Source organism: Megalobrama amblycephala, linkage group LG15 (assembly GCF_018812025.1).
Source record: "Megalobrama amblycephala isolate DHTTF-2021 linkage group LG15, ASM1881202v1, whole genome shotgun sequence".
Classification (NCBI taxonomy): domain Eukaryota; kingdom Metazoa; phylum Chordata; class Actinopteri; order Cypriniformes; family Xenocyprididae; genus Megalobrama; species Megalobrama amblycephala.
This window is the reverse complement of record NC_063058.1, coordinates 16,773,317-16,785,380: the sequence shown is the minus strand read 5'-3', so window position 1 is coordinate 16,785,380 and position 12,064 is coordinate 16,773,317.

Here is a 12,064-nt window from a genome sequence, read left to right as displayed (position 1 = left end):
TTCTATAATTCCTTTAGTGAATCAGGCACAAAACAGGGCAGACAGCAGGCACAATTCATTCTTAGTAAACTTCCCCCATGCCTAGTTGAAAGCATGAACTCTTATTGTAAAAATAAAAAACAAATGAATTACCACCTTGTAGGAGAAAACTCATCATCAATGTGACATTTGAAAACTTCATTGACAACCATTTATTTTCACATAAAACTTTCTTTTTTTTTTTTCAGTTGAAGAGGTTGGGTTTAGTTCCACTGTCAACAGATTTGGAAGAGTCGTCTGAAACGTACCTTAGCATTGTAGAAGTTACGGGCAGGTGATCGAAAGTCTATGACAGAGTGATCCTAATTGCTGTCTTGGCAGAGAGTACACTGCTTTGCTTAACAGCATAATTAAGATTCCCATTAGCTAATGCAGCCCTCTGTAATGTTTTGACAGAGGTTGTTAGACTTCTTGTCTTTATCATCACCTGTCTAGCGCTTCGTTTTTCTTCCGAGCCTAACCCTATTGCCTGGCTTTCTCTTGAAATCAATCTGTTTGCCTCCCTTTCGCCGTTTAGCTCTTTTATTTATTTACTAAATATGGCTACTTCATTTTGGCAGCTCTCAACAGTGATATCATAACCCATAATACTCCATCTTAAAGACGTAACCTCTAGAATTTGGCAAATAAGTGGAGTATTGACAGAGCGCTAAAGATGCCAGAGTGTCATTGTAAACCAAGTAGGCAAGTACGGTCGCTCTCCTTCCATTAGTTTCTGAATGGCGGTGCCAATACAGTGAAGAGAGTATTAGGATCAGAGGGCGCATGTCAGAGTTCACTGATTGAGCCTTGTGCAGAAAGCCTCGCTGACAGTGCAATCAATGCAGCGTTGGGTATCGATTCGGCAATATCACAGCTGTCTCTTAATGAAAGGGTAGCGGAGAACGAGGCAGCGGCGGAGTGAGGGGAGAAGGGCCGAATCATCGCGCGGGCTGGAATTACCTTTCGATTGGCCCGAGTCCACTGTGTTGTGACTCTCATTTTGCTGCGGCACCTTTCTCGGCTGATCAATACGACATCAGCCAGTGAGGCGGTAATTACCATCCCTCCGGCTCCACACAAAGCCCGGCAGCAAGGGCCGGGGGGAACGGAGAGGTCATGCAAAAAGCAGCCGGCCACGCTGAAGGTGACGGGAGGTGGGGGGGAAGAAAGGATCCCCTTGCGCTCAGCGGAGTACTTAGCTGCCTTTTTAATTACTGTAATTTTCCACACAAGTCAGGAGAGCGAGCTGATGAAGTCAGACACTCTCCTCCCTGCTGTTCCTGATGAGGCTTGATGGGCCTTCAAATTACGCATTGACTTTGCTGTTTCATTTCCCAGTGTTTAGTGCTAATAACCTGTAGAGCCCCCTTTTTTCTCCTTCTCTTTGCTTCCTCCCCCCTCCGCCACCGCTACACACTTTCTACAGTCGCTTATACACACACACACACACACACACACTTTTTCTCTCTCTACCTCTGAGTCCTTGGTGTCAGTGCGGTAATTACACTGTGTGAAATCTCTACTGCAATCACAGCTGTCTGGCCCTCTTCTCGCGCCCAGGTCAACCAGGCCACAGCTAATCTGCAACGCCATCAATGGCAAGATGGTAGACCGCTCTCTTTCTTCAACTATGGCTACTTTTGGCCCTGTGGACTTTAAAATAAAGTCTCTTAAAACACTTTTCTCACACTTACTAGTTTAATGGATTTGTCTACTAATCATGTTCAGCGGTGAACACATACTTTACAGAAAAATTGGCTTTTTCTCCCATGCCATGACATTTTCACCAGTCTCATTTCTATCACATATCAAATTATATGTGTTTGTTAATATCATGTGGTGGAAATTACATTTTAAACATTTTTGGAATGAAAAAAGGCAGACTGCTTTGTCTAGCTAAGCTTAATTTCACTGCTAGAATTTTATGTTTCTTAAATGTATATGAATAATAGCCTATTTTTATATTTTTGCAAAATTTGATGTTCTTAAGTCTGTTAGTTTTAATAAAAAGTCTGAAATATGTTCATTTTTTAAAACATTTTGGAATTAAATGACGGACTGTTTTGTCTTGCTAAAGCTAATTTCATAGCTATCATCAAAATGTGATGCTTTTCACTTAAAGGTGCTCTAAGCGATGTCACGTGTTTTTAGGCCAAAACATACGTATTGTATTATTCATCAAAGTGGTACTTGTGCTTATCCTGGATGGCGCAACCTATATATATATAAATATATACCTTTATGTTCGATCTCAATCCGGAAGATTGACTTTTCACAAATTCCCAACATTTGAGCTCCTGCACATGCGTCATTAGTTACACATTACTACATGTATTTACTTAATAACAGTAAATATTACAATTTTACGAATTTTACAGTAAGTTTGACAATCTCTTTATGAACATTTTGAAGCGTTAAAGTGGTCTCATAGCTGTCTATGGAGGGAAAAAAAAGCTCTCAGATTTCATCAAAAAGATCTTCATTTGTGTTCTGACGAAGAACATGTCTTGCAGGTTTTGAACGAAGGGTTAGTTCACCCAAAAATGAAAATTCTGTCATTTAACGAGTTCGTTTGCCCATATAATCTTTAGGGTATTAGGTTAGCTAATTTGGCTTGCTGTCCACTGAGGAGGGGCCCCCCCAGTGAATAAATATAGGATATGATTACATAGGGCAAGGTACCTGAGATGAAGGTGGAGTTTGGGGAGGTGGAGGGATGCTGGAACAGCTGAGACTGAAGAGAGGTAAGCAGCTGCTTATATACTCTGGCTGTTGACTGGAAGATTAGATGGGCTCGCTCCTCCCTAAATTACGTTTAGGAACTTCACTAATCAGACACCCTCATGTCGTCCCACAACCGTAAGACCTTCGTTCATCTTCGGAACACGAATTAAGATATTTTTCATAAAATCCGATGGCTCAGTAACGCCTGCATTACCAGCAAGATAATTAACACTTTCAATGTTCAGAAAGCTACTAAAGACATATTTAAAACAGTTCATGTGACTACAGTGGTTCAACCTTAATGTTATGAAGCGACGAGAATACTTTTTGTGCGCCAAAAAAACCCCCCAAAATAATGACTTTATTCAACAATATCTAGTGATGGGCAATTTCAAAACACTGCTTCATGAAGCTTTGAAGCTTTATGAATCTTTTGTTTCGAATCAGGTTCGGAGTGTGAAAGTCACGTGATTTCAGTAAACGAGGCTTCGTTACATCATAAGTGTTTCGAAATTTCAATGGTTCACGTGACTTTGGTAGTTTGATTCACACTCTGAACCACTGATTCGAAACAAAAGATTCGCAAAGCTTCGAACCTTCATGAAGCAGTGTTTTGAAATCGCCCATCACTAGATATTGTTGAATAAAGTCTTTTTTTTTTTTTTGGTGCACAAAAAGTATTCTTGTCGCTTCATAACATTAAGTTTGAACCACTGTAGTCACATGAACTGTTTTAACTACTGGGCATTGAAAGTATAAATTAACTTGCTGTCAATGCAGGCCTCATTGAGCCATCAGATTTTATGAAAAATATCTTAATTTGTGTTCCGAAGATGAATGAAGGTCTTGCGGGCGTGGAACAACATGAGGGTGTGTGATTAATGACAGAATGTTCATTTTTGGGTGAACTAACACTTTAAATACATAACCAAATAATAGTTTCACACATGAATAACACAATATTGATTTGAAATTCAATGTATAGTTTTGCCAAGCAGGTTTTTTGGACCAATGAGGGTCTGAGGTTTCACCGTAACTGGGGCTACCCAGAGCAACGCTGGAGAAATAGAAACTGTTGTTCATTTCTCGGATGTACATGGAAGCTTTTATCGCTTATCAATCTAACATGCTTGAAAGAGTTCTGCCTGTCAGCAGAAACAAGGCACCATCAAATCTTTATAAAAAATACATTGCGATTCTTTTTGTAGTGCAAACCAACTGCATGGCACTATACCCCACCTCTCTTCAGCCCTGGGTCTTTCACAAAGACCGTGAAGTCACACCCTCAGTTTAACAGGTTACTTGCTGCTCCCCAGGCCTCGACACTCGCTGCAGAGAAAACAGTTGGAGTTCGAGTGTGACCGCTGATGCATAACATTCCAATTTCAGTGCCATCCCATACTGGAAGACTGCAAATGAGACAAGGGGAGAGATGAATCCTCTACTCTCGAAGAGATTTGGGGCTGCCACGTGTTGTGAAATTCCGCTAAAGAGACAACTGTGGATGGGGGCTTCTAGATTTCTTGCATGCCAATTATCACAGTGTTTATTTCATATTTAATGGAATAGTAGAGTGTGCTTGGATTTCTTTTTAACATCCTTTGGCTGCTACTTGTGTTTTTTGCAAACATCACCTAGTTTTAAACTCACAAATCTAGAATTTCGGGATGAATCGGAGACAAGTTCTACACTGACTTTAGTGGTATCCGTTATATTTTATTCACTTGCACACAGCTTTGTTCTTATTTAACCAGATGTTTGATAAAGCTCTTATCAGTTTAACCAGTTAATGTTGTTTTCTTCAACAATACTTCATAGTGTAACCTTCAATGCAACTTTGGCTTTTGAGCTTCAGAAGTTTAGAAAATACACTGTTCGACTGAATCAACATGTTATTTTTGTTTATATGGCAGGAACGGAAACCTGAGGGACCTGTAGAGAAGCATCAGTTGTCGAACTCTGGAGATGTGGCATTTCTACAGTCTTCTCTCCATCGAAAACAATGGACCTTTGGTTGCTTATTGATTTGTATACATCACCCTTTTTATCACTCTGGCTTCACTCCCGTCCTCAGAATGAATAATTGATTTGCCATGGTACAAAAAAAAGGTGAATGATTGGAAAAGTAGGGAATAGAATGAAGGAAAAGAAAGTGAATTGATCTCAGATGAGAGAGTAATCAAAGACCTCTCAAATACAGTAGCCCAATGATACAAAACCACTCAAAGAACTGTTTTGGAGGCCTTTTGATGCTGCTGGGCTTTGTCCAGATATGAGGACCACACTCACGAATGCCATGTTTGATTCCGACAGTTCTGTTGTGTTGGTGGCTGAGTGAACTTGAGGGGGAAATGAGGAGGCTTTGAGCAGTGGGGCCCTGTTGGTCCTGCTTTGCTCGTCCATGAAAGCAATGCTGTTCATTAGCTCGGCCAGTTCTGTCTGCCTCACTGAACCCAAACACATACACACACACACAACAGCACACCCTCTAGACAGAGCAATTGGACCTTGCACGTAAGCCACCCAAAGACCCGTTCACACAATGAGCTTATTTATCTTAGTCAGTTGCGATCCGTTCTCAGGAAGAAGTGCGCTGGACTGAAATGGTCAAGGTGAACGCTAATTACTTCTGTTGCAGAAAGACGTTGAATAGTTGTTCTGTTCATAATCTGTTATTCTGTGGTCTCCATCCACTTTCATTGTGTGAAGAGAGCAGCATAAACATTCTTCAGAACTTCTCCTTTTGTGTTCCACAGAAGAAAGAAACTCATTCCGGTTTGGAACGACATGAGGGTGACTAAATGATGAACTATTGCCTAAAAAGTATTAAATTTAGGTTGTAACAATTGATAAAAATTTAAGTTTGCATAAAAAACATTGCATGTGTATGAGTCCATAACTGCCTAGTCCATTTCAACCTTACACTTTTGAGGCCAATTTCATCTCAGGGCTTCACTGACCTATAACCTAAGTCATATCTTGAAGCTGTCCACCATCTGAATGCTTTTGTATCTCTCCTCTCTGGCTCCAGATGTCTGGGTGAGCGCTCATGACAACAGCAACTGGAGGAGAACCTTTCAGGCAACCGCTGGTGTCTTAAGCTGCGGTAGAAATAAACTATGAGCATATTGGACAACAGCAAGACTGTCGTGCTGTGCAATGCCATTTTCCTGCAGGCTCTTTCTCGTACTGTCTTCAAACACTGCTGGGGTGGTGTGTACATGTGCGTGTCTGTGTGTGTATGAACAGAGCACTCGACTTTAGAGTTGATCAAAGCTAGCAGGCCTCATCCTCGCACTGGGGCATCACCGAATTGCTAGTGTCGAGTTTGTCAGCCACAAGTGGCCCAGCAGATCTACGTACCCCGACCGTGACAGAGAGTGGATTAAAGAAAGTACACAGAAGGTGAGAGCTGTTTATGAGCAGGCAAATAAATCAACAAACCACGCTGCTCAAAGAAAAACAGATAAAATGTGAGAATGTAAAACACTATAGACACAAAATCTCATGGTATTCCTGTGGCCATGTCTGGCTCTTTTGTTTTTACAAATCTTTATCCATTTAATGTTTATTTTAATTAGGCACTTGACTGTTTATTTTATTAATTAATGATACAAAATGAAAATAAATTAAAAAATGTTTTATTTTTTTTAATTGACAGTAACCTTGTAACCTTTAAGGCCCCAATATACTCACAGCGAAGTTCTTTTTTGTTCTTCGTTTAGGAGTAAAACAAAGTTCAAAATACGTGAGCAGCATTATACTGTTATCGAAAATCTGATGCCTCCCACACCACTGAGAGCGACGGTTAGATGAATATGTAAATATGTGCTGTGCGCTTTCCTCTCAGTAACAAAATAAATCAAACAAAAATGAGAAAACAGCAAATATTTTTTATAGAAATGGCGGCTCAGTATTGGCTGATGCTGTTCACGTGAGCAGCATGACGCATGCATGTGATGCTGACGCAGGAGCCGGCCAATAATGAGTCAGCGTTCTGATGTAGAACCGGAAGTGCTGGATGTAACAACGTATGAGAATGACATAGAAGATATTGTTGAATAAAATCGTTATTTTTGTTTTGTTTTTGCGCACAAAAAGCTTGAACCACTGCAGTCACATTGACTGTTTTAACGATGTCTTTTGTACTTTTCTGGACCTTGACAGTGATAATTAAATTGCTGTCTATGGAGGTGTCATATACCTCTCGGATTTCAACAAAAATATCTTAATTTGTGTTCCGAAGATTAATGAAGGTCTTACAGGTGTGGAACGTCATGAGGGTGAGTAATAAATAAACTAACCTTTTAAAAGCAAGCAGCTTTATGCTGGGTACACACCACAAGATAATTTGGTGCTGATTTTGAGCCGATTTCTCCCCTTCCGACAATCCTAGGTAATGTCCTGATTATCTTTCTGGTTCTACAGATTACCTTATCAGATTTTCCGGTGCTGTGAGATGTGTTAAGAGTGACTGAATCTGCTCGGAAGAACGTCGGAGGCGCCCCGATCGCGAATCATGTTGAATATTTATTATCAGAAATCCTGATGTGTGGGGGGAACCCCGAGGACAAATGCGCGCACGCTCTGGAGGTTATCATGTGAAACGAAACAATATCCAATCAGAAAGCGAGCCGACAGAAGCATAACAGACGCAGTTATGGCGCAGCACAAACTTAAATGATTTGGACAGCAGAGATGGAGGATCAGCTTGTTGATTTGTGTGGCAACAGCACCAATGTTTATACAACGTGTCCAGTAAAACATACCAAAATCATTCCAAACACTCTCAACCAAAGACTATAGAATAAGGGGCCGTTCAGACAGAACGCGTTTTTCAATTCCAATGCGCTACTTTCCCATTGTTTTTCTATGTAAACACGCGCTTGACGGACGTGCATGACCGTTACGCTCGCGTCTCGCGTCTTTTGCAGCGCCTCTCACATGAGCGCCGCGTTTTTAAGACGCCGTGTCAAGTTAAAAGAATTTCAACTTTTACACGCAGCGCCGCTCATCAATAGGCTTGTTTGAGATGCGCCTAGCCTCGCCTGAAGTTCAGCCGAGAGTAGGCGGCTGCAGTTAGGGGAGGAGTGAAAAAAGTGCAGGCAAGACGAACAGTTCTCTGTTCTCGTAGTGGATCAGAACCTACGAGATCAAAGGCGGATATCGCGGGATTCACACTCGTGCGCTGTGTTGCTGATAAACTGGATGTAATTTAAGTTCTGTTGCTTTTATATGAAAATAAACATAATGAACAATACACCCAAAGTACTTTTTTATTTCCATTCGAAAGATGTGTGTATCAATCATTTTTACTTTAATTATAGACATGTTTTTATTTTTTTTTAATAAATGACAACGTTCGCATAACCCATAGAGAAATCACTGTGTCAGAGAGTTTGGGAATATTCACACATTATTTTTACACATAAAAACATGATATTACAGTTTTAAAATCAAACATTTTAAATCAGATCAATACATCACGGTTCTTTAAACCAATACGCTTTAAGCTGTGTCGTCAGCAAGTCGTTTCCCATCGTGCTTTTGGTCAGCGCAGTCGGTGGAGAGCAACTGCGCTCGACTGCAGAATCCGACACGTCCGCCTCGCACTCGCGAGAGGTTTTTGACACACGTCGGCATGACATCAGAGCAAGGCGGCCCACCCTCGGACACATTTCTAACCGGCATGCATCTCGCGGTGATCACCGGTGATCGGTTCTGCGCAGAATTTGCTCATCTCAAACAAGCCTATTGTCAGTTCCAAAACAGTGGACCAATCAGAAGAATTCGGAGGCGGGGCAAGCGTTGCGAGTTGACATGACAACTGTTTTATATAATGGCAACATGGCGGAGGAGGCGCTCATTATTATCTTATTTTCTCTTTTTTCCATGTCAAAACTTGTATCTGTAAATTCTGCAGTTTGCCTATTTCTATTATTTCCGTTATTGTCGTTATTGCATCACGTCTCAAATGCGCGTCTCGAGACTCTCGCGTTCTGTGCTGCGCTTTTTTTAAAACCACTCCTGAGCGCTGTGTCTCGCGTTTTTAGACGCAAAGACGCGTTCTGTGTGAATGGCCCCTAACACAAGACGTGTCACTCGTATTGTTTTGAATGGGAAAAAGTGCAACGCGCAATATGGCGGAATAAGTCCCGCCTTCTAAATAAGAGCCAATTGCCGATTGGTAAAGTCATCGCGTCACTGCAGCGGCCGTTAGAAGCACCGGTTCCTATAGAAACAGTCAGACGCGCGCCTCCGAAATGAGACACAAGAGACGCGCATTTAGGACTGCGCATTCGCATCAGCTTGATCCAGCCTGGAAAATACAATTTATTTGTCATGATTGGAGCGTTTAGAAACAAAATTTATGATACAGTTGATGTCAGATATCATTGGTGATTTCAAATATGAAATTTAATCGAAAGCTTGGCAAACAGCTTTGGAGAATTTGATGTTTCCCCATTCAAAGAGATAGGAGCTGCACTTGAATGCCTGAGAGGCGTTTCAAAGATGGCCGCCGAGTGAAATGACTTGTCTTAAAGGGACTGCTTTGCTATCAACGCAATTTCTTCCTGCCTGAAGTCTCGAGAGATTTTGCGAGATTCCCCTTGTTCACAGTAGGGACTCAGGTTGTGTGTGGTGTACTGTCTTTGTCACATCACAGCACACTACACACTGTAGGAGCAAAACGTTTAAATCTAGGATTTTTTTTGTCCTCATGTTTGTGGTCTCTCACATTTTGAAAATCTTATAAGATTTCAAAAATCTTTTAGTGTGTACCCAGCATTACGGTATCAAACATGAAAAACAGTGCCTCATTTAACCAGAAGCACAACTTAATTTAATAAAGTGGCTATCCAATGTGTTTATGAGATCCTACCTCGACGATGGACTCAACAGCCGAAAATTAGTCAGAGAAGAGTCCCGCGTGAAAGAAGGCGCATAGCTACCTCCTATTACGTTATTGTCACGGACCAGTGGTAGTACGAAGGTGTTTTGCAACTGGAGCGAGCTTTTCCTGAGCATTTGCTTTTGCAAGCCATTTCGAACTCCCAGAAGGAACACAAAAGGAAGTTCGTTTTGGCCTGATTTTGTTCGAAATGACGTCACATCAGTTCGTTCTTCAATTTCGTTTGAAGTATATCGGGCCTTTATTGTGGCAATCTATCTGATGTCATATTTCTTTACAGCTCAAATAACATCTTAAATTTCTTGTTTTTCTAGTAAATGTTTGCTAACAAAATTATATGGAAACAAAAATAATAATCAAAACACTTTATCATTTTAAAAAACGAACAGTTGTTGCAGGAAATGTCATGAAGCATTATTACAGGAGGTTCAATTTCAATGTTTTTGGAAATATTTAAATATTATTTTTTTTATTTACAAGTGTTAAATCCACATCAATGTAAAGAAATAACTTTATATTATAGCTTATGATCCAGGCGTGGTTTTTGCCCTACTATTTTTCTCCCTGGCATCATATAAAGGCAATCAAACACCCGTAATAGCTTAGTCACTAGTGTAACAGAAAATACACAGAACTGAAGTGAAAGATGGTCAAACAAGTTCGCCGAGGGTGTCATACTGTCCCTGGTGGCCTGCAAACACCCCTGCAACCCCCAACCTCTCCTGCACACTCTTATGTGCCCTGACAGTCGATAAGAGCAGCCAGCTGGGCGGGCGGCTTGGGTGTGACCCAACTATCACATTCATACCCATGCCAGGCAAAATTCTCCATCTTTTTCTCATTCTCCCTCTGTTCTTCTGGGCTCAGAGGGTGTGAAGTAGGCGTTGACCTGTGCCGCTGGGTCTCCAGGGAGAGAGCTGTATGTCCGGCTTCATTTGCCACTCACCTCTCAATTAGAAGCAGAGCGGGGACGATTCCCGTCGCCTGTGTGTGGGAAGCAGAGCCCTGTCTCTTTCTGCCTTCGTGTGGTTTGATGAGTGCCGTGAGGGCTTGTATTAGTTTCACTCACTGTCTCCGTAGGCAGCTGGAGATTTCAGATGCTGCTTTGTGTTGAGCGCCGACATGGTGCAGTGATGAGGGCCATATAGTTTCCGCAAAAAAAGCATGAAAAACAGCCCTCTTTCAAACTGCTTTTTACAGTGTTTCATCAGTAATTCTACCACTGCAATTGGTTATTTATAACTGCATTATTCTCAGCAAGTAAGACTTCTTTTTTAGGAATATTATGGGTTGAAAACAAGCCTTCCTCCCTCAAAAAAAAAAAAAATAATAATAATAATAATAATATTGAGTGTATAATCCATTTAAAATTATCTATGGGGCAAAGCACTCTTGGTGGTTTAAAATTAGAAATGTGCACCTCTTCTTTTTTTAAAGCACTTTCTTTTTGATTCTTCCAAACAAAAATGTGCTTTATTTAAGCTGTGAAGCTGCCTATTTCAGCTTTTCTCCAAATCAGGGTCTTGGGGTCCATTCTAAATTGGCAGGGGTCTATGAAATTTCCTGATTTAAAAAAAAAAGTCTCATAAAATCATGAGAAGTGGTATAAAGTCAAGTCATCAATGACAATTCACTATAAAACTGGATTCATGCCAAGTTTATCATTTATCTGTGTGTGTACACTCCTAAAAAAGGTTCTTTATTGGCATATTCCAAAAGTTAAGTAAAACATTCATGATTCAGTTAGTCAAAGTTTTTTTTTTTTACAAAAAAGTATATGCACATGTTGATTATTGATGCATAAAATAAGATAATTACAAAGTATGCCATATAGAAAGGGTCTTTGGTTTAAAAAAGTTAGAGAAACCCTGGTCGAAATTGTCATGTTAGTGGGAGAACTACATTTTTAGGAGGATTAACTACTGGTTATGGGTTACCAATTTAACTTAAATTGGTGGATTTAAACAGGCCCTTTTTGTGTGTATTTTAACATTTATCTGGGTGCAATATAATTTATATGTGACCCCGGACCACAAAACCAGTTATAAGTCGCACAGGTATATTTGTAGCAATAGCCAACAATACATTGTGTGGGTCAAAATTATCGATTTTTCTTTTATGCCAAAAATCGTTATATTGATATTTTGTAAATTTCCTACTGTAAATATATCAAAAATGTATTTTTGTGAGATATGCGTTGCTAAGGACTTCATTTGGACAACTTTAAAGGCGATTTTCTCATATTTTTTTTTTTTTTTTATTATTATTTTTTTGCACCCTCAGATTCCAGATTTTCAAATAGTTGTATCTTGGCCACATATTGTCCTATACTAAAAAAACATACATCAATGAAAAGCTTATTTATTCGGCTATCAAATGATGTATAAATCACAATTTCAAAAAAAC